General features: G+C 39.7%; 1 long non-coding RNA gene across 1 annotated transcript; it reads left to right on the top strand.

Moving 5' to 3' along the window:
* Window positions 1-1,251: 1,251 nt before the first annotated feature.
* Window positions 1,252-18,870, top strand: LOC118913154 (uncharacterized). The gene is made up of 3 exons (XR_005025100.2): window positions 1,252-1,336; window positions 6,246-6,376; window positions 17,242-18,870. It is a non-coding gene; the product is annotated as an uncharacterized LOC118913154 (long non-coding RNA).
* Window positions 18,871-20,368: the final 1,498 nt, after the last annotated feature.

Below are 20,368 nucleotides of genomic sequence, written 5' to 3'. Positions count from 1 at the left end.
CTGTTGTTTGAGCTGATGAGTGGATATTTCTATTATTATCACAGAATCTTTACAGAGGACCTTTCTCTCTTTTTTTTTTTGAGGGCATATCTTATATTTATTCATCAAATGGTTGTTAACAACAATAAAATTCTGTATAGGGGACTCAATGCACAATCATTTATCAACCCCAAGCCTAATTCTCAACAGTCTCCAATCTTCTAAAGTATAACGAACAAGTTCTTACATGGTGAACAAATTCTTACATAGTGAATAAGTTACATGGTGAACAGTGCAAGGGCAGTCATCACAGAAACTTTAGGTTTTGATCACGCATTATGAACTATAAACAATCAGGTCAAATATGAATATTCATTTGATTTTTATACTTGATTTATATGTGGATCCCACATTTCTCCCTTTATTATTATTATTATTTTTTTTTTTTTAATAAAATGCTGAAGTGGTAGGTAGATGTAAGATAAAGGTAGAAAACTTAGTTTAGTGTTGTAAGAGAGCAAATGTAGATGATCAGGTGTGTGCCTGTAGACTATGTGTTAATCCAAGCTAGACAAGGGCAATAAAACATCCACGGATGCAGAAGATTTCTCTCAAAACAGGGGGGTGAGGTTCTAAGCCTCACCTCTGTTGATCCCCAATTTCTCACCTGATGGCCCCCCTGCGACTGTGCCTGTCTTAGGTTGTTCCTCCCTTGAGGAATCTTACCCGTCTTTGGCTAACCAGTCATCTTCCGGGGCCATACAGGCGGATGTAAAGTTGGTAAGTGAGAGAGAAGCCATATTGTTTGAAAAGGTTAGCTTTTTACTTCTTTGCAGATTTATGCCCTGTGGCTTCTATGCCCAGCATTTGTCTTGAGGTATCTTTAGCACTTGGAGGAATTATGATACTCAGTAAATTCGATATGAGGCATGAATTACAGAGGACCTTTTTAAGGAAGGTAGTATCAATTAGAGTTGTGAGTCTATTGACTAGTTAATTTATCATAATAGCCAATATGTATTGAGCCTTTGTAGACACCAATCACAAGTCTCAAGTTCTTTACATCGATTGCCTTACTTAATCCTCACCACTTGGTAAGGTAGGGACCATGATTTTCCCCTTTTGCAAATAAGGAAATTGAGAGTTGCTGCTCACAGTGACTGAGCCCGTGAATGGTGACTCTGACCCAAAAGCCCAGGTTCTGAAACTCTCCAGTATCTTTTATCAATCCCATGAACTAAAGAGCCAACCAGGTTTTCCTTCTGGTTACAGCTACTAGGAAATGTGGAGCTTAAGAAGTATGGGAGGAGTGCAGTCTGGCAGTGTCCGCAGCCATGGCTGTATTGTGTCTCCTGAGGTTTGTTTTCTTTATTCTATTTTTTATCTCCTAATTAAATCCCTTTCCCATAGTTTACATGCCCAGGTAAGTTGCTGAATATCCCTTCGGAAGAAGGCATCGTCTGCACCTTCTCAGATTCTGAGGGCCCGTCTGTCTCCTTGGCTGCTTGCTCTGCCTCTGTCAATGCTGACATTGGCTCTGTGCGGGCCTCAGCTGACTTCAGCCTGGGGCCCACACCCAGTGTCTTTACCTCTGCTCAGCTGTTTCTGAACTCGAAGTGCCAAAGGGAGTAAGTGATGCAATAGGAATTGTGGGGGCGTCACCTTTAACCAATGGGTGACAGGAGATGAAAGACAGAAAATAAACATTCTCTCTGTTCCTATGTGCAACAGATCATTCCAAAGTACAGATTTTTTTAACAGACTCTCCAGAGATATTGCATGTTGTCAAGCAATCCCCTGTAACTCTCCAAATCAAGTGAAGAAGTAGCCAGCTTGGTATTTGATTGTTATCCTTCCCTGTTTTAATTCCCTTTTCCTCAGTCTCACTGCCCTGGGATTATACCTCCCAATAAAACATTGTCTCTTTTTTTAATTGAAGCATGGTTGATATACAGTATTGTATTGGTTTCCACTGTACAACATGGTGATTTGACAATTATATACATTGTTAAATGCTCACAATAATAAGTATAGTCATCTGTCACCATAACAAATTTAATACAATATTATTGACTACATTCACTGTACTTTTCATCCCCGTGACTTACTTATTTTATAATTGGAAGTTTGTTCCTCTTTATCCCCTTCACCTGTTCCCCCCCACTCTCCCTCTCCTACAGCAACCAACAATTTGTTCTCTCAATTTTTTAGTCTATTTCTGTTTTATTTGTTTCTTTGTTTTATTTTTTTACATTCCCCATATAACTGAAATTATATTTGTCTCTCCCTGTCTAATTTATTTAACTTAACACAGTACCCTCTAGATCCATCCATGTTGTCGCAAATGACAAGATATCACCATATTTTATGGCTAAGTAATATCTCATTATTGGTATTTACGACCTCTTCTCTATCCATTCATCGGTTGATGGACACTCAAGTTACTTCCCTATCTTGGCTGTTGTAAATAATGCTATGATAAACATAAAAGTGCATGTATCTTTTCAAATTACTGATTTTCTTTGGATAAATACCCAGAAGTAGAATTACCAGGTCACATGGCATTTCTGTTTTAATTTGGAAGACTCTCCATGCTGTTTTCCATAGTGGCTGCTCCAATTTACAACCCCACAAATGGTGCAATAGGATTCCCTTTTCTCCACATCCTCATCAACACTTGTTATTTCTTGTCTTGATATTAGCCACTTTGACTGGTGTGCAGTGATAGTTCACTGTGGTTTTGATTTGCATTTCCCTAATGATTAGTGATGCATCTTTCATGTGCCTGATGGCCATCTGTATGTCTTCTTTGGAAAAATGTCTATTCAGGTACCCTGCCCAGTTTTTAATCACATTATTTTTTGGTGTTGTGTTGTATGACTTCTTTATATATTTTGGATATTAGCCTCTTATCATTCCCCATTCAGTAGGTTGCCTTTCATATTATTGATAGTTTCCTTTGCTGTGCAGAACCTTTTTAGTTTGATGTAGTCCCACTTTATTTTTGCTTTTGTTTCCCTTGTCTGGGGAGACATATTCAAAAAAAAAAATACTAATACCAATGTTCAAGAAGGTACTGACTATATTTTTTTCTAGGAAAAAAAATGTATATGTATATTCAGGTCTTATATTTAGGTCTTTAGTCCAATGTGAGTTATTTTTGTAATTGGAGTGGTGTACAGTGGTACAATTTTATTCTTTCCCAGCACCATTTATTGAAGAGACTTTTCCCCATTGTACCCTCTTGCCTCCATTTTCATTTATGAATTGACCTTATAGGCATGGGTTTATTTCTAGGCTCTTTATTCTTTTCCATTGATCTAGGTGTCTGTTTTTGTGCCAGTACCATACAGTTTTGATTACTACCGCTTTGTAATATGGTTTGAAATCAAGGATGCAATACCTCCAGCTTTGTTCCTTTCTCAAGATTGCTTTGGATATTCAGGATCTTCTGTGGCTCCATACAAATTTAAGATTATTTGCTCTAGCTCTTGAAAAATGTGATTATATTTTGATAGGGATTGCAGTGAATCTGGAAATTGCTTTGGGCAGTATGGCCATTTTAACAATATTAATTATTCCTGTCCACGAACACGGATATCTTGCCTTTTCTTTGTATCATCTTCAATTTCTTTCATCACTGTCTTACGGTTTTCAGAGTACAGGTCTTTCATCTGCTGGTTAAATTTATTCCTAGCTATTTTATTCTTTTTAATGTAATTATAAATGGGATTGTTTTCTTAATTCCCTTTCTTCTAGTTTATTATTAGGTTATAGAAACACAACAGGTTTCTGTATATTGGTTTTGTATCCCACAACTTTACTGAATTCACTTACTTTATTTTTTTTGGTAGAGTCTTTACTGTTTTATATCTATTGTATCAAAAGCATTATCTCAACCTTGCCTCAAGCTCTGTTTTCCAGGAAACCAAACTAAACTGTAGGTTAAAAATTAATTAATTAACCTTTAAAATGAACTGGCCAGGTTGTAGCTAGCTTTGTTTTCTGCTCTGCCAAACACAGATGTTTACAATTGGAGTGGGGTACCTGTAGAAGTGCTATAACAGCCCATACCAGAATTTTTAATAGTATTTACCAACCTGGTCATTATAATTCTCAGATTTTTGTCATCGTCATCATCACCTCAATTACCTTCCCTAGAATAATATACTGAGAGAGTGTAAAACCATAGAAAGATGTCTAGCATGGGCTCCCCACTCTGTCTCACTTGGCTACAAATTCAGAGATTCCCACCTATCTCTACTCCAGGGTAAATAATTAACTAGAATGGCTCACAGACCTCAGGAAAGACCTTTGCTTATGATTACTTGTTCATTACAAAGGATACAGCTCAAGAACAGCCAAATGGAAGAAATGTATAGAATAAAGTATGGTGCCAGGAGTGTTGGACAAGCTTCCATGCTCTGGGCATACCACTGTTCCTGCACATAGATGTGTTCCTCAACCCAAAGCTCCCCAAATCTCATTGTTCAAGAGTTTTATGGAAGTTTCATTGCATAGTTCAGTCACCAATGGCCTTGCTCCAAGAAGGGAGGGCTGAAATTTCCAACCCTCCAATCATTTGCTTCTTCTTTCTGGTGACCAGCCCTTATCCTGAAGCTATCTTGGGTCACCTCATTAACATAAACTCAGATATGATTGAAAGGAACTTGTGATGAATAACAAAAGGCATTCCTCATACTCAGGAAATTCCAAGGGTCTTAGGAACTCTGTGCCAGGAAATGGGTGACCAAATGTATTTTTATTATACCATGCCGGTGACACTTCCAGAGATATCTAATGCATTTACAAACAAATATATATTTTTTCATGCTACTTTAAAAACATCCATACACTAATATATACATTATACTTCATCTGCTTTTTTTTTCATCTAGCAATTTACCTTACAGGTCAATGCAGTTCAGAATATAAAGCACATTCTCACTTTTTTACTGACTATATTCCATTTAATAGAAACATAAGTTTTATTCCTAGTCCCAATTTAGAGACATTAAGGTCCTATCCAATCTTTTGCTGCTATAAAGAATTGGAATAGCATTGCTGGGTCACACTGTGTGTGCATGTCAAATTTGACTGCAGGGCTTACTGCCCTCCACTGTGTTGTACCAACTTACATTCCCTCTAGGAATACCTGAGGAGTCCTATTTCCCATACTGTGGCCATTATAATATCATCAAGCATATTAATCACTATCCAATAAGGAAGAATTGGGTTGTCAGTATAAATTTATGCTGCTCTTATTGTAAAAGATATTAATTGTATTTTCCAATTTTAAGAGTCATTTGTATAGCATTTTCTGTAATCAGTCTTTTATATACTCTGTTTTGCCATTCAGTGTTTGGACTTACGGATTTATAGATCCTTATATATTAGGAAAATTGCTCTTCAGGAAAAGCATGAAAAGAGTGAGGGATGTATGATGGAGAAAGGGAGAGAAAGGGGCAAAGATGGTTCATGCTCCATGTAAACCTCCGTGCAGAGTTGTCTGTCCTCTAGTAAAACAAAGGGCCCAGTATCAGTCAGTGGTTGGTTGTGAGGATAACTTCCAGGACAAGGTGAGTCACCTCAGCTAAAGGTATTACTCCAGAGAAGGGGCAGCTGTGAGACATTAGCAGCCAACACTCACAGCAGCTGGGGCAAGGGTGCACTGACCTGGTAATGAGGGTTGGGCGGGCCAAAAAACTAACATCCACCACAGTAGGTGAAAACAAGTTTTCATTCTGGACATAGTAAAGTGGAGGCATAGTTGAGATATCAGGGGTCAAGTAAGCAATTTAAAAGTCTGTAACTCAGAGAAGAGGTGGTCACTGGACTAAAAGTTGGTACTGGTCAGCATAGAGATGGTATTTTTTAAATCATGTGGCTCTCTCTGTACTGGTAAAGAGCTCTAGCACATAAAAAAAGTTTTTAAAAAAGCCAGATGCAGAATAGTGTGTGTGATATTGCCTTTGGTGTAAGGGGAAATATAAGAATACACACACACACACACACACACACACACATTCACTTATATGCTCTCATATATACATACATGTATGCACACTTGCATTTCCCAAAGGGAACACTAGAAGAATACATAAGGAACTAATAAAAATGCTTACCAACAGGATAAAGGGGTAGGAGCAGACATAATAAAGGGGACAGAAATAGACATGCAACTTCTTAAAATATTTTTTATAATTCTTTTAATTTTTAACTTACTATCTATTGTAAAAATAAATAAAATTTTAAAAGTTTTAAAGGAAAGAAAGCCATGTGGATAGCTGGGATCTTCTGTGAAGAAAGGAAGGAAGAGAGAAGAGGAATCTAAGACGTGAAGAGCAACATTTAGAATTTTGGTGGTGGAGGAAGGACAACAAAATGCAAGAAGCAAGTAAGGTAAGAGGTTAAAGGAGAAAACCAGAAATACGTGGTGTTAGGATTCCAATCATGGAAACAGTAGTGTGTGAGCCATTGTTATACCACTGGGAGCTCAATGTGGACCACAGTTGGAGTATTTATCTACAACACTGTGAAGATAATTACAGTTCCTATGGCCAGGATTCTCACCTGACCCTGGTCGGCTTGCCCACTGCACATGTGTGGGCAATGCATCATTATTGACTCTATATAAAGAGCTCTGCCCAGGGCTCCGGGCTGCACAGCTGCAGGAGAGCAGAGGCTGGAGTGGTGGCAGCACAGAGACAGAGACTGAGATGGCTGTGGGGACAGAGAGGCCCAGAGGCAGAGACCGGCTCGCTGCATGCAGACTTGCTCTGAGGTGGATGCAATCCCAGCTCTTGACCTGCCACCATGGAAATAAAGTTGGGTATAAACCCTTTCACCCCAAAACATTCCATTGTCATTTTTCATCTCACAGAATCAAGAGTGAACTTGCCTGGGGCTAAAACCCACTGGCAAGACAATCATGGATAAAGGAAAATGCTGCAAACCCAAGCTTCCTGTGCTCAGAGCCAGTTTACCAACACACTGCTGCATGGAAGTCAGGAGAAGGAAAGTTTTGAGAAGGGGGAGAGTATTAGTAGCTCCTGGAGGGAAGGGTGTTCCCGGCCTGGGGTGGATCCCCTCTGAAACTGGCGAAACTGAAATAAGTCAAGGGAAAGCGTAAGTTGGAAGAAACCATTTTCTGTTGTTCACAGCTTGCTCGAATTCACTACCTAGGCCCAGCCCCACCCATCTCCTCCGTGGGCCACTCACCCTCTCTCCTTTCTCCCTGGTCCCCACTAGCAAAGCCCTGTTGGTGCTATGTCCCTACAGCTAGAGAGGCGCTCACTCACTTCCCTGCCCGCCCCTTCCGGGAGGATCTCAATGAGCTGGTCCTTGGTGACTGGCAGATGGCAATCCAATTACATACCAGGAATGGAGGGGAGGAGAGAATGGCCATTTCTCCACCCCTTGCCCTGGAGATTTCAGGAGGCTGCAGTGATAAACACCTATTGATATGTAAATGAACAAAGGCCAGGCAGATTCTGGAAATTCTGCAACTTACCCCACAATATTCAACATACGTAATACCACTAAGAGGCTGAATGAGGCAAGGACAGAAAAATTCTATCATTTGTTACCATGGAGAGGAGGGCATGGAAGAAAAGTGAGTGGCAGGTGAAGTAAAAACCCTGTGTAGAGACAGCTCTTTTGCAAAAAGTTTTGCTGTGAAGGGGAAGAATGAAATCAATAAGTTGCTGATTTGAGATCAAAGAGGAGAAGGTATGTGATTTAAAACGAGTAGTATGAAAAACTAGATCTCCATTAATGCGATTGTCCGGGGAGAGGGAGAGTAGGGAAGTGACGAGGCTGTTGTCGTCAAGATGGCATCCAGAGCACATGGAGAGGGACTTTAATTTGGTAGGAAGCACATTTCTCCCATTAGTGGACTCTCCATGCAGCATCTGTGATGGGGCTGTGCCCAGATACTCAAGACCCTGCCACCTCCCTGTCTGGGAAAGTTCATTACCAATATCTTGACATTATTCCCAAGATAAAGTGCACACATACACCTTTCTCCAAGACAGGTAACCAATTCATAGAAAAATTTCTAGGCGTCCTCAATATCCCAAGGGAAGCTGAAGTACATACCTAAAAAGCCAGGACTCCAGCCACAGAAAGAAGGGAACCTGCTGAAGTGTGTAAATGTTCTAGGCATATGAGTTCCCAAAAAAGTTTAGGTAATTATGTGTCAGGATTTCACTGTCTGCCACTTCTAGATTACACTTGACTTCAAAAAGATGCTAATGTTTGATTAATGCTTTCTTGGGTTTAGTAGCTCAGCTTAAAAGCACAAATTCTAGTGAACAGGTGGTACATTAAATTGAAACATAAGCTAAAAGTACTTGGAATGAGAAGAAGAATGGGCTTCAGAAGATGGCAGTTATGATAGCTGTAACTGTTTTGGAAAGAAAGGAATGATCTGTGACTCAGAAGGAGGCACTTCAACCAAGGCAGCAGTTTTCTACCATCTTCCAACTATTTTGCAGCTGTGGAGACCAATGCCTTGGATGAATCACACTTGAATGGGGTCCTGACTATGCTAACTGGGTGTTCATAGAGCTACATAGTAAAAAGAAGGTGGCCTTTGGATAAAATACCTAACACTCTGCCTGTGATGAATAATAAATACCAATTATTATTATCATTTAGGCTTTCACTTCTGAAAATTCTACTGTTGCTCTGTTATTACCTAAATGTGCAGGTATGATGTGTGGGTTGCATTCTTTCACAACCTGTCACAGGTTGTCCAGTGGTTAATAACTATGACTGGTACGGGAAGGATGAGTTCCTATTTGCGACTGTGCTGAATTTCAGATCAATGTCTATTGTAACTGTATCTGACCTATTGGCAGCTTCTTATATTTCAGGTGGAATTTAAGTGGATCTTAAATGTTTCAAATTAGTGTTAGGGACTCAGCCACCTTGTTCTCAATAGCAATATATTGTTAGGGAAGATTTCTCTCATCCTATCTGGGATGGTGTCTTAGGACAAGCTCCTTGGAAGAAAAACCTAAAATAGGGATTCTTGTGTAAGCAATCTATCGACAGAGTGAGGGAGTACTCTCAGGAAAATCCTGCAAGGGAGTGAGGGAAGCAGAAGAGAGGAAGAGACGTCGTTAGGGAAAAACATGGTTTCGGGAGCAGTCCAGCCTCAGCCTGACCTCACTGGGAACTCTGGAGCATGAATTGTGCCACAGTTTGTTCTGCCTGCAGTGAAGGGGCAGAGCTTTCCCACCACCCACTGTCAGTCGGTCATTGGCCACAGGCCACTTTCCTGAGGAGCAGGTCATAACCTCCCTGGCTTCTCTGGACCAGAGGGCTTCACTGGCTAAGGGAGGGTGCCCAGAGAAGGGGACGGCTGTGAGCTGCTAGGAGCAGCCAACGCCTACAGTGAATGTGAATGCGGGTGGGGTGGAGGAGGGTGGGAGGGCCAGACCAGCAAAAGAGAGGATCTGGGTGGGACACTAATAGCATCTGCCTCAGAGGACAAATGGCAATAGTGATTCCAATGCTAGACAGTTATCCAGGAGCAGATCCAGAAAGGAATGCAAGCTGCCTTAGGCATGCTGTTTGGATTGCCTCCGGCAGTTCCTGAATGCTCAGTCATTGGACTTCTCAGAGATGGAAACAGAGCTGCCAAATGGGTACCAACTTGTCAGAGAACAAGAATTACAGATATGTTCAGCCCTCAAGCTTACTGTTTCTGTTCCCCTATTTGATGTTAAGTATTTTTTTAGAGTAGTAGAAAATAGCACATCAAAGTCACAATTATTATTCTAGAAATGCTCACATCTTACATTCGATGCTGTTAGGAATTGTCCATATAAGATGGTAAGGGTGACATCATTATGATATGAGGCTAGCTGTCTCTTTTAGAAGGTATGTCTCACAAGGCAAGGCCTGCGGTTTGGATGAGTAATAGGAAGAAAGGCACAGGGCAATTTGCTAGGTACATGGCCTTCTATTGTTAGGAGAAAAATAAGTACACTGTGTGCTCTGTGTTGTCAGTAACCAAAGGTTACTTCAGTAGCCCATTCTCTGAGGTTAGCACATGAGCTTCAGCTTCAGTTAAACAAGTAACACAAATCAATACTTGCTTCTGCAGTGAGACTCCCTGCAGATCTCAGTGCTTTTATTTTATCTGCTACTAAAAATAGTTTCTTGAGGCATGGATTTCATGACCTGAAGGGAGATTACAATAATGCTCCATTATGTTTTTTTGTTCACATCCAATGCACCTGGCCAGGGAAGTCTAGAACACTGGATAGAACTGCAGAACCTGAGTTCAGGAGCCCTGGCCACCTGCACGGTTGATGAGTGGTGGAATTTCCTGGCAGGATGCAGTCACTGAAGAGGGAACCTGAAATGGTTCAGGGCTAAAGAGAGAAAGTGCTCTCTGCAAAAAGAATTCTCTCCATGAGACAGGAATCAAATGAGCTGAAAGAGAAGAAATGGAAAGAAACATGACTGGGTGCCTAGAAATGATAGAAAGCATTTGGAAAGCAATAACTGTGCCACCTATTTTCTGTGAAACTCCCAAACACTCACCTCTGCACATGGAGGGAACATGGCTAACTAAGCCAGAAGCTCTTTGGCAGATTTGATTTTTCCGTTGTCTTCCAGAGTACCTGATATTTAGTAAGAGCTGACTAAGTACATGTTTAATTAATTAATGTCATGTTGTCATGGATGTCCTACAGGCAATTCATTTTAACTTATTCAAGTTTAAATAGGGGGTATTAACTAGGTACCTGCATGAAAGGATAGCGTTTTGAGATGCTGTGCTTCTAAATAACCTTGAGAAGTGTTGAGTTCCTCAATTCCCACCCCTTTAATTAAATGACACTGTGAGAAAAAAATCTTGTTTCTGGCTTCTTTAAAGCGACAAATTTCTCAGAACAGCTTTTTTAAGTAAATGTGGCAGTTCTCTGAATGCTAAACTACTGCTCTTCCCACATCACTGCAAATAGCATGGTGAGAAATGCTGTGGCCCAGCAGGAAGCGTAAGAACCACTGGGGAGAAAATTTAGGCTGACATGGAAATACCTTCAAGACGTATTATATTGTTGGGTAAAATAAGAAGGTTTAGAATATTTCATATGTGGCATTTATGTTGAATAAATTATATATTTCTGTATGTACATTTGAAGATCTAAAAACATAGAGAAATGTTATAGCCTACACATTAAGATCCTAAGAGTAGTCAGTGGTAACTCTGGGACAAGGCTGGGATTCGGAGGTAAGGTGAAATAGAAAGAGACCTGGAGTTTTTCTGTATTATTTGAGGCTGATTGCTTTTCTCCCCTCACTAGAAATCCCAAGACAATAGGGAAGGTGCCTGTCTTCCTCACTACTGTATTTCCAGAGCTTTGAAGAGTGGCTAGCACAATTTCAGTAGGTGCTCAGTAAATGTTTACAGAATGAATTAATTAAGAGCATATACATAGGGGTAGAGGTGTGAAAGGCCATGGACCAATTAGGAAACTTCAGATAATTTGGCATGACCAGAGTACTTGGTAGAAAAGGAGTGGCAGGAGCTGAATCTGAAAAAGAAGTTGGAGTCCGTTCACACACAATGCCAGGGAACTGCATCATTCACTAGGTGAAAGAGACATCAGAGGGGTGAGAGACACGGTAGGGTTTGCATTTTACAAAGGTTACTTGTGCAGCCATTTGAAGGATGGAATGGAGGAAAGCAAAATACCAGTCAACAACCTACTGTCAGGGCACAGGTGAGAAATGCTGAACCCTCAAGTAAGGGAGAGCAGGAAGCATGAGGAGCAGATGAGGGTGGGGAGATGCACAGGGCTTGTTGATCTACGGAATGTTAGCAGGGGCAGGGTGTGCACAAGAGGGAGGCTCTAAGTGACTCCCAGGTGTCTGGATAGGCAACTGCGGGAGCGATGGGACCCTTACCAAGAGGGGAAGCGTGGAGAGCAGTTTGCGAGTGAAGGTTGTGGGCTCATCTTCAGACATGCTGATTTCAGGGGGAGAGCAGAGCATCCAGGTAAAGGAGTACAGCAGAAAACTTGGGGTCTATCCTGAGGTCTCACTTTCCTCCTGCCCGGGGAGAGCCTTCAATATTCTGTTTAACGTTTTTAAAAGGAACCAATCCTCAGACAGTGGAGTGCTTAGTGCTTACTAACTGAACAAAGGAGGGCAGCCCAGCAGAGAGAGTTAGTCCTGGAGCATAAGATTTCAACTCACTCAACTCTAATAAATTTTATCCTCTTGTTTCCTTAGCCAGAATAACATTAATTGTATAATTTGTAAGACGGGAAGAGACTGAAAGATCCTGGAGAGTTAAAAACAGAAGGTATGCATAAAGGTGTTTAGGGACTCAGGTTGCCTTCAATTGAAAGGGATTAATCTGGCAGAAGATTGCTGGAGCAGAGACAGAGGAATCACAACCCTCCAGCCAGAACCTCAGCAGTCAGCCCTGAAATCACGAGCACCCATTCCTCTCACCTGCTTGTACAACATTCTCTCTCATCTGTTTCAAGACTCAGTCTTTGCTGTAGTGATAAATAGTATGAATCGAGACTAATGGCCATAAACCTTGATGGCAATGACATTCTGGTTCCCCTGGGAACCAGGCTCTGCACCTGGCACTTGGGTGCAGGGAGCAGAGGAGTACAAAAGAGCCTTTCACCCCGGATTCTTTTCTCCCACTCTGAAAAGGTGAGGCCTGCGATGAGAACTTTCCTCGCCCACAACAAAAGCTGGAAACATAAACCCACCTTGAGACTTCCCACCAGCCTTTCTGGAAAACCTTCCCCTTCCCCTCTTTGCCGCTTCGTATTTCTCTGCTGTTGGAACTGGATTGTTCAAAGAAGTACCTGCCCTTGTTTGTCAGATGAGAAACAGAAAGTGCTGACCCTGAATTCTTTTATTTGCTCCTGCTGCTAACCTAGCAGTACTGCAGAATCTCAAACACTTCAGCAGCTTTAGTCTGGCTGGGAGAGTAGAATAATGAATGCATAAAGCTACTTGACAGGAGCCTTCTCATTCCTCCAGAGGGAGGGAGGCCATTAGCAAGGAATCAGCACAAAAAGAAGTGATATGTAGTCATGCAGAGAACAAAGGCCAATTTCAACCAATGCTGTTTGACCTGCTGGCACTATTTCTCCTCAGAATGGTTTTTCTGCTTTGTTGTGTCATCTGAGTCTGCCAGTAATTTTGTCAGAGGATGAAAGTGAGCCCATAAGGACAGAGGCAGTATCTCATTCATCTCCAAGGTTCAGCACAGAACCTAGATTTAGAGAGGCAGAGATTGTGGGAAGGGCATCTTCTGTAAATTCAGAAGATACATTGCTTTTATTTTCAATTTGCAGAAGAGAAACATAGGTTTGAGATGTTAAGAGCCTGGTTAAAACACAAAGTTAGTCAACAGCATGTCTCAGTTGAGCATCTTTGCAGGTAAGCAACAGAATACAACTCAGGCATATTTAACCAAAAAGGTCACTTATTGGAGGGATACTGGAATACAGAAAGGATGGGAATCTGGAAACTCAAATTAGAGAGAAAGGATAAGGCTTAGGACAGATACAAAGACAGCAGGGATTACTCAACCACTTCACTTAGGAGTTGGTTCACTCAACACTTTTCCCTTCCATGCTGTCACTCTGCTCAAGTTGGTCAAAGTCCTAAAAAAAAGTGTTGGATTAGACAAGTTCAGTTCCCCATGCCAACCACTTGAAGAGTGGTAGGCAAGACACTATTTCCAAGATTTTAAAGTTCCATGAAGTCTTCTACATATAGTGGGGAAAAGGTTATTTGCCCAAAAGAAAATGGGGTGCTGTTAGAATGGGGGGAATAGTTGCTGAGTGGTGACAAATTCAAATGTCTACTCCAGAAGCACAAAAATTCTCAATCATAATATAAGTTGGTCACAGGATTGGTGGTACAGCATGGAGAATATAGCCAGTGATTCTGTAGCATCTTTCTGTGTTGACAGGTAGTAACCACATTAGTTGGGGTGAGGCTTTAATAATACTGGTTACTGTTGAACCACTGTGTGGTATAGTTGAAACCAATATAAGATTGTACATCAACTATACTTCAATTTTAAAAAAATGTCTGCCCCAGAGAGCTAGGATTTAAGTTCATGTACATTTGTTCCCCAAGTTTGCACTCTTTCTTTCCCTAGGCCGGCGTGGTGGTCCTCAACCAGTGGTAATTTTGTTCCCCTCCCCCAGAGATTTTTGGCAATGTCTGAAGACAATTTGGTTGGAACAACCAGGAGGAGATGCTATTGGCATGTAGTGGACAGCAGCCAGAAATACTGCTGAGAATTCTGAAATGCCCAGAATATCCCTTCACGAAACACGATTATCTGTCCCCAAATGACAACATTGCCAAGTTTGAGAAAAGACAGGGAATTGAGATCATACACTATGGGTTTAAGAAAATTCAGTAATTCAAGTTGGTGGAAGTATGGATTGCATATAGAAAAGTTGAAGGGGGAAAAACAAAAGTTTTAGATGAGATATTGCAGGGTCTTGAATGGCAGGCTAAATTGTCTAGACTATATTTAGTAGGACTGGGTACTTCCTAGAACAAAACTATGTCTTAGGTGCCTGGACCTGACAGATCTCTCTGTTCTGAGGTTATCACTAAAAGACCTTTGGAGCACATGGTTGAATGACATGAGACTGTCAATGACAAGCCCTATTAGTGTTCCCCATTCTGGACAAACTCTTAGGGTCTGTCCCATGAGTTTTGCTTCTCTATGCCTTACACATCTCTCAGGCATATGATATTGGAAAAGTCATTGCTTCTTAGAGTGGACGCTCCTGCTAAAGACAAAAACACTACTAGCAGCATTACTTCAAGTAATAGAACCACTGAATGATCTTTAATCTTTCCAGAATAATCTATTTTTTAAATTAACATATTTCACTAATTCACACTTTTTCACATATCTGAAATTAGGACATACTTACAATTAATTGTTTAACCGGTAGCACTTTTTTCTTTCTGAAGGATATATAAAATAATGGATGGCCCAATCAATAGCACTTTAAATTCAATGAAATATGATATATTTATTTTCTTCTCATTTGTCATTGCTTAAATTTTATTCATGCTCATTTAAAGAGCTGGCTGTTGGCATTGTAGGTGGGTATTAGTGTTGAACTCTGGCAGAATGCTAAGAACCATACAAAGTATCATGATGGAACTGACCCCTCTCTGTCATCATTAGTTTATCATTAGGAATACAGTTCTTATGTTGAACAGAAGAGGTTTTGTAACCATGCAACCATGTACCCAATGGGAACATCCAAGGCCTGCCCCCAATGACATATTTTGTCTGTGTTTCAAAGCTTTTAAAAAGTATGTGAAAGAAACATTCATTCAGGTTTGAATTGCCTTGGCAATTGCTTAGGGCTCTTCTTATTTTGTACATACTTCCTTGGTCCATCATTATATAATTTCATTTGTGCAAAGGAAATGAAGTAAAATTTCCTTCTACAGCCTTTCCCTATTTCTCACCTTTATCCTCTAACAGAACTTTCTCCATTCCTTCTTCATTGTCATACATCAGTGAGATTAATGTGTGATGAAATCCACCCTCCGGTAATGTTATCAGCCTCAGAAACAAAGGCATTAAGTAAGACTATAGAAGGAGAGCAGGAGAGGAATAGTGGTGAAGCTTAAGCAACTGTGAATTTCCAGGAAATATTTATGAGCTGATTTAAATACTAATGAGCTAGTAGTCTGACAGCAGCAAGACTAGAATACAGAAGCACAAAGTTTCAGGTGGGTCGTGGGCCGTCTCATATCTGCACAAGCTGCACGGTAGAGTGGCCACATTTTAAACCTCCTACCAAATAGATGTTTCAAAATGCTGTTAAGTGAGAAATTGACATTTTCCCACTGATGCCGTTTTTAAAATGTCTACCCTAGTACTTAGCAATCAGTTTGAATCCCATGTTGAAAAGGCATCTAGGGCCACTCCACCCAAACCTTTCATCTAAATGACTAGTGTATTAGGAAAGACTCTCAATTTCCTTGTCTGTCCCCTTTATGAATCCACCAAATAGCCTCTCCTTGCATGTTCCTTTGCTGCAACATGAACCATGTCTCTGGAGTGTAATAAGAGGTAATTTATCTAAAAATGTCTCCTGTCCCTGCCTCACTACAGAAAATACTTCAGTTGCCTATGGGTTTGAAAAGATAAAAATGCTTGCTATTATAATAAAACAAATTTAACTTCCAAAGAGCTTTTTTCATACATTGCCTTGGGTCTGACAATCTGCTGACTTGATCCAAAATAAACAACCAGCCTTTGCATTTCTAAATCGTATTTCAAAGTTCCACACACAGAATTGCTGTTAAGGCTTATTCAGTGGGGATTTTTTTTTTTCCTTTTTCCTAATGTGAAGATGCTAAGTAAGATAAGGAGAAAAATAGGAGGAGCAATTCACAGTCTCTGGAAAACTAGTCATCTTCAGACTGGGGAGCTGGATATCCCAGAAGTTAGATAGCAGAGAGTCTGGGCACATCATCTAGAAACCTTGCACACATTGTTGCCCCAGGGATCTGGCAGCTGATGGGCCTGGAACTAGGAGCCAGGTGAGGCACTCACCTCCCGTGTAAAACACAAGGCAACACCCAAAAAACTTAGTAATCAAAATAAATACTTCTTTTATGTAATATTTTCAAAAATTGAAATTAATACAAAAAGTCTGTAAGGGACAAAATGGCACAATTTTAAATAAAAACAGGATCTGACACCACCCTGCCAAGCCATATCGGAGCCTGAGGCAAAAGAAAAAAGGTGCACTCCTATAGACATGGTTTTATCCTTTTTCAAAAAAATTTATGGAAATAGATTTTAAATATATTGCTGATAAGTTTGCTTCCATTAAAACCAGGAAAGTAAAATTATAAAACATTCTGTGTTGGGGTAGAAGTCAAATGTTTAAACTTAAAATAGTGTTTTTAATTTTTATACACCTACTTTTCCAGTTTTCAGTATTTTTTCAATGGCATGAACGTTCTGGTTAGAACTCTGCACAGAGCTAGCCCAGAAGACATATTAGAAACATTAAAGACATCATTATGTAGGGCTGGGAAACCCAGCTGAAGCCGGTGTTAAGACCTCTCATCAAGGGTATTCTGTTACTCTGTGACTATTTTATTTTATGTGCAATATTTGTGGGCCACCGTATTCATATGCTACAAGGAACAGACAACCCATTGTTCCTTACTTAACATTGAAAAGAATTTATTTTCATATAACAGGAAGTCCAGAGGAAGAGTGGATCCAGGATCCAGGTTCTCTCACTGTCCTGCTCTGCCAAACACAGTAGTTAGCTTCATCTTTGGCTGGTTCCCGTCACAGGTAGAAGGTGGCTGCCTTGGTTCCTGGAGTCCCGTGCAAACCTAACTATGCCTCACAAAAGACAGGAAGAGGGAATTCTTTCTCTTTTGGTCTTATTGTAACAGTGAGGAAAACTTTTTTAGAAGCCTTCCAGCAGAGCTTTCCCACATCTCACTGGCCAGAATGAGGTCACAGGCTGCTACTGAAACCAGACTCTGAGAAGGGGAATGGGATGACAATGACAGACTTAGGTTAACCAAGAATTACCCTAAATCCTATCATGGAAGGATCATTACCCAAGCAAGGTTAGGGCCTTGTAGCAAGGAGGATGGAGGAAATAGCTGTCAGCTGGGCAGCCAGCAGTGCCTACTACAAATGACAATTATGGAGTCAGATATTGGCTAGACAATATATCACTAATCTTTATATCAGGCTTATCCTTCATCAGTACAAGAAATGGTCATGATATCATGTAAGACAAATTGCAAAAATCTTCAATGAAACAATACTGTTAGACCCATACATCCCAGCTGGCAGGAGGACAAATTCCAAGTAGATCGTAGAATCAAATGTGAAAACATTACTACTATTTAAATGAACACATTGGAGAACTCTATAGTAATCTTGGAGTAGAAGAAGCCTTTCTATGACTCAAAATCAAGAAGCCATAAAGAGAAAAAATACAACATGGAATGAAAATATCAGCATAGAAAGATAGGCAGAGGATATAAATATCCAACGGGCAAGAAAAAAAGCCTACAAATGTGTCTTAAACATAAGAAATGTTCAATTTCATGTGATTCAGATTAAGGAAAACAAAAATTAAAACTATCCTGAGATATACCATTTTCAGTTATCTGATTGGCAAGAGTTTGATAACACTCTGTTGGCAAGGTTGTAGGGAAAAAGTCACTCTCATGGAGCCAAAGAGAGTATGAACTGGAATAACTCCTGTAGAGGGCAATTTAACAGTACACGCCAAAGGCCTAAATCCTTTAATTCAGTAATTCTGTTCCTGAAAATACATCTGTAGATTCTACAGAGTCTGCATTTTACAGATGTACTTGATTACATGAAAAAAGATTTTTCAGGGCTAATGTTTAACTGAAACATACCCATAAGACCCAACTGGTTAGTTCTTGGCCAGTATCCAACCAAAAAGGTTAATATCTATCATGTTCTTGATTTTAAAAATTGTAAATATTACCCCTTTGGCATTTAGAAGTCTATTTATTGGAGAAAAGTACTGGGGACAACTCAAATGGCCAACAAACGTGGACTGACATGCAACTATGCAAAAGGATGAGTAGCTATCTGTATATAGTGACATGAAAAGATCTCCAAAATCTAAGATTAAGTTAAAAAAGGAAAGTGCCTATTAGTTTGTGTAATACTCCAACTTTTGTATAAAAAGAAAGGAAAAATAAGTCTTACTTTATAAAAAAACAAGCGTAATTATATTTGCTTATAAAAACATGAAGCTCTGAAAGAAACACAAAAAACAGATTGCCTGAATTCATGGTATGGCAAATGAGGAAGATGAAAGACAGGATAAGAGGAAATTTTTTCAATATATACCATTGCCTTTTCTTTTGATTTTTTGATAGAACTATGTAAATGTATTTGTTCAAAGTTTAAATACAATTTATTGATAATCTACAATTTTTTACTGCTACCTACGTTCCATTTCCAAATCTTTAATTTGACATTCAAGACAAATCATAAGTTAGCTCAAATATTTGCATGTTTGAGTCCTACTAATTTCTCCCTGTCCCTACCTGTCACCTATGACCCACACATAAACGCACACTGCCAGACCTGGAACTTCTCAAAAATAACCACTGTTAACTGTTTTCACTTCAGAAAAAATATATAATATGTGTATGCCTACATTTCTATCATATATATATCATTTCTCAAAAAATTTACACATGATACTATTTCTATTTACTACATATTCTTAAGAATTTTCTGTATCATGAACTTTTTAATTTACTTAATATCTTGTAATTCATATATATATATATCAGTATGTACTGCTTTTTTAAATGGTTGGATAATATTCCATCACATGGACACATCATAACTTTTTTTATTGATGGGTCATTGAGATACAATCTTATATTGGTTTCAAGTATACACAGTGGTTTCAACAGTCACCCATATTATTAAGTCCTCATCCCAACTGATACAGTTACTATCTGTCAACATAGGAAGATGTTACAGAATCATTGGCTCTATTCTCCATCCTGTACCATGATCCCTGAGACCAGTTTATATTATGATTGAGAATTTTTGTGCCCTTTTATCCCACTCACCCTCCTCCCCAACCCCAACTACTTCCATATAATAACCACCAGTCACTTCTCAGTGTCTACGAATCTACTGCTATTTTTACTCATTTTGTTTTGTTCTATTTTTACATTCCACAAATAAGTGAAATCATATTGTATTTGTCTTTGTCTGGCTCATTTCACCAAGTATAATACCCTCTAGGTCCATCCATGTTGTTGTAAATGACAGGGTTTCTTTGTTTTTTTATGGCTGAATGATAATCCATCGTATATATGTACTACATCTCCTTTATCTATTCATCTATTGATGGACACTTAGGTTGCTTCCATATCTTGGCTATTGTAAATAATGTGGCAAGAAACAGAAGTGCATATATCTTTCAAATCAGGGATTTTGTTTTCTTCAGGTAAATTCCTAGAAGTGGAAATACTGGGTCAAATGGTATACTTACTTTAGCGTTTTAAGGTACATCCATACTGTTTTCCAGAGTGGCTGTAACAGTTTACATTCCCTCCAACCATGTAGGAGAGTTCCCATTTCTCCATATCCTTGCCAACACATTATTTCTTGTGTTTTGGGTACTGACCATTCTAACTGGTGTGAGGTGATACCTCATTGTGGTTGTGATTTACATTTCCCTGATGATTAGTGATGTGGATCATCTTTTCATGTGCCTGTTGGCCATCTGTATTTCTTCTTTGGGGAAATGTCTGTTCAGGTCCTCTACCCATTTTTAAATTGGTATATTTGTTT

Source organism: Manis pentadactyla, chromosome 2 (genome assembly GCF_030020395.1).
Source record: "Manis pentadactyla isolate mManPen7 chromosome 2, mManPen7.hap1, whole genome shotgun sequence".
Lineage (NCBI taxonomy): Eukaryota > Metazoa > Chordata > Mammalia > Pholidota > Manidae > Manis > Manis pentadactyla.
The sequence above is the reverse complement of the archived record's forward strand: the minus strand, read 5'-3'. Positions and strand labels throughout refer to the sequence as shown.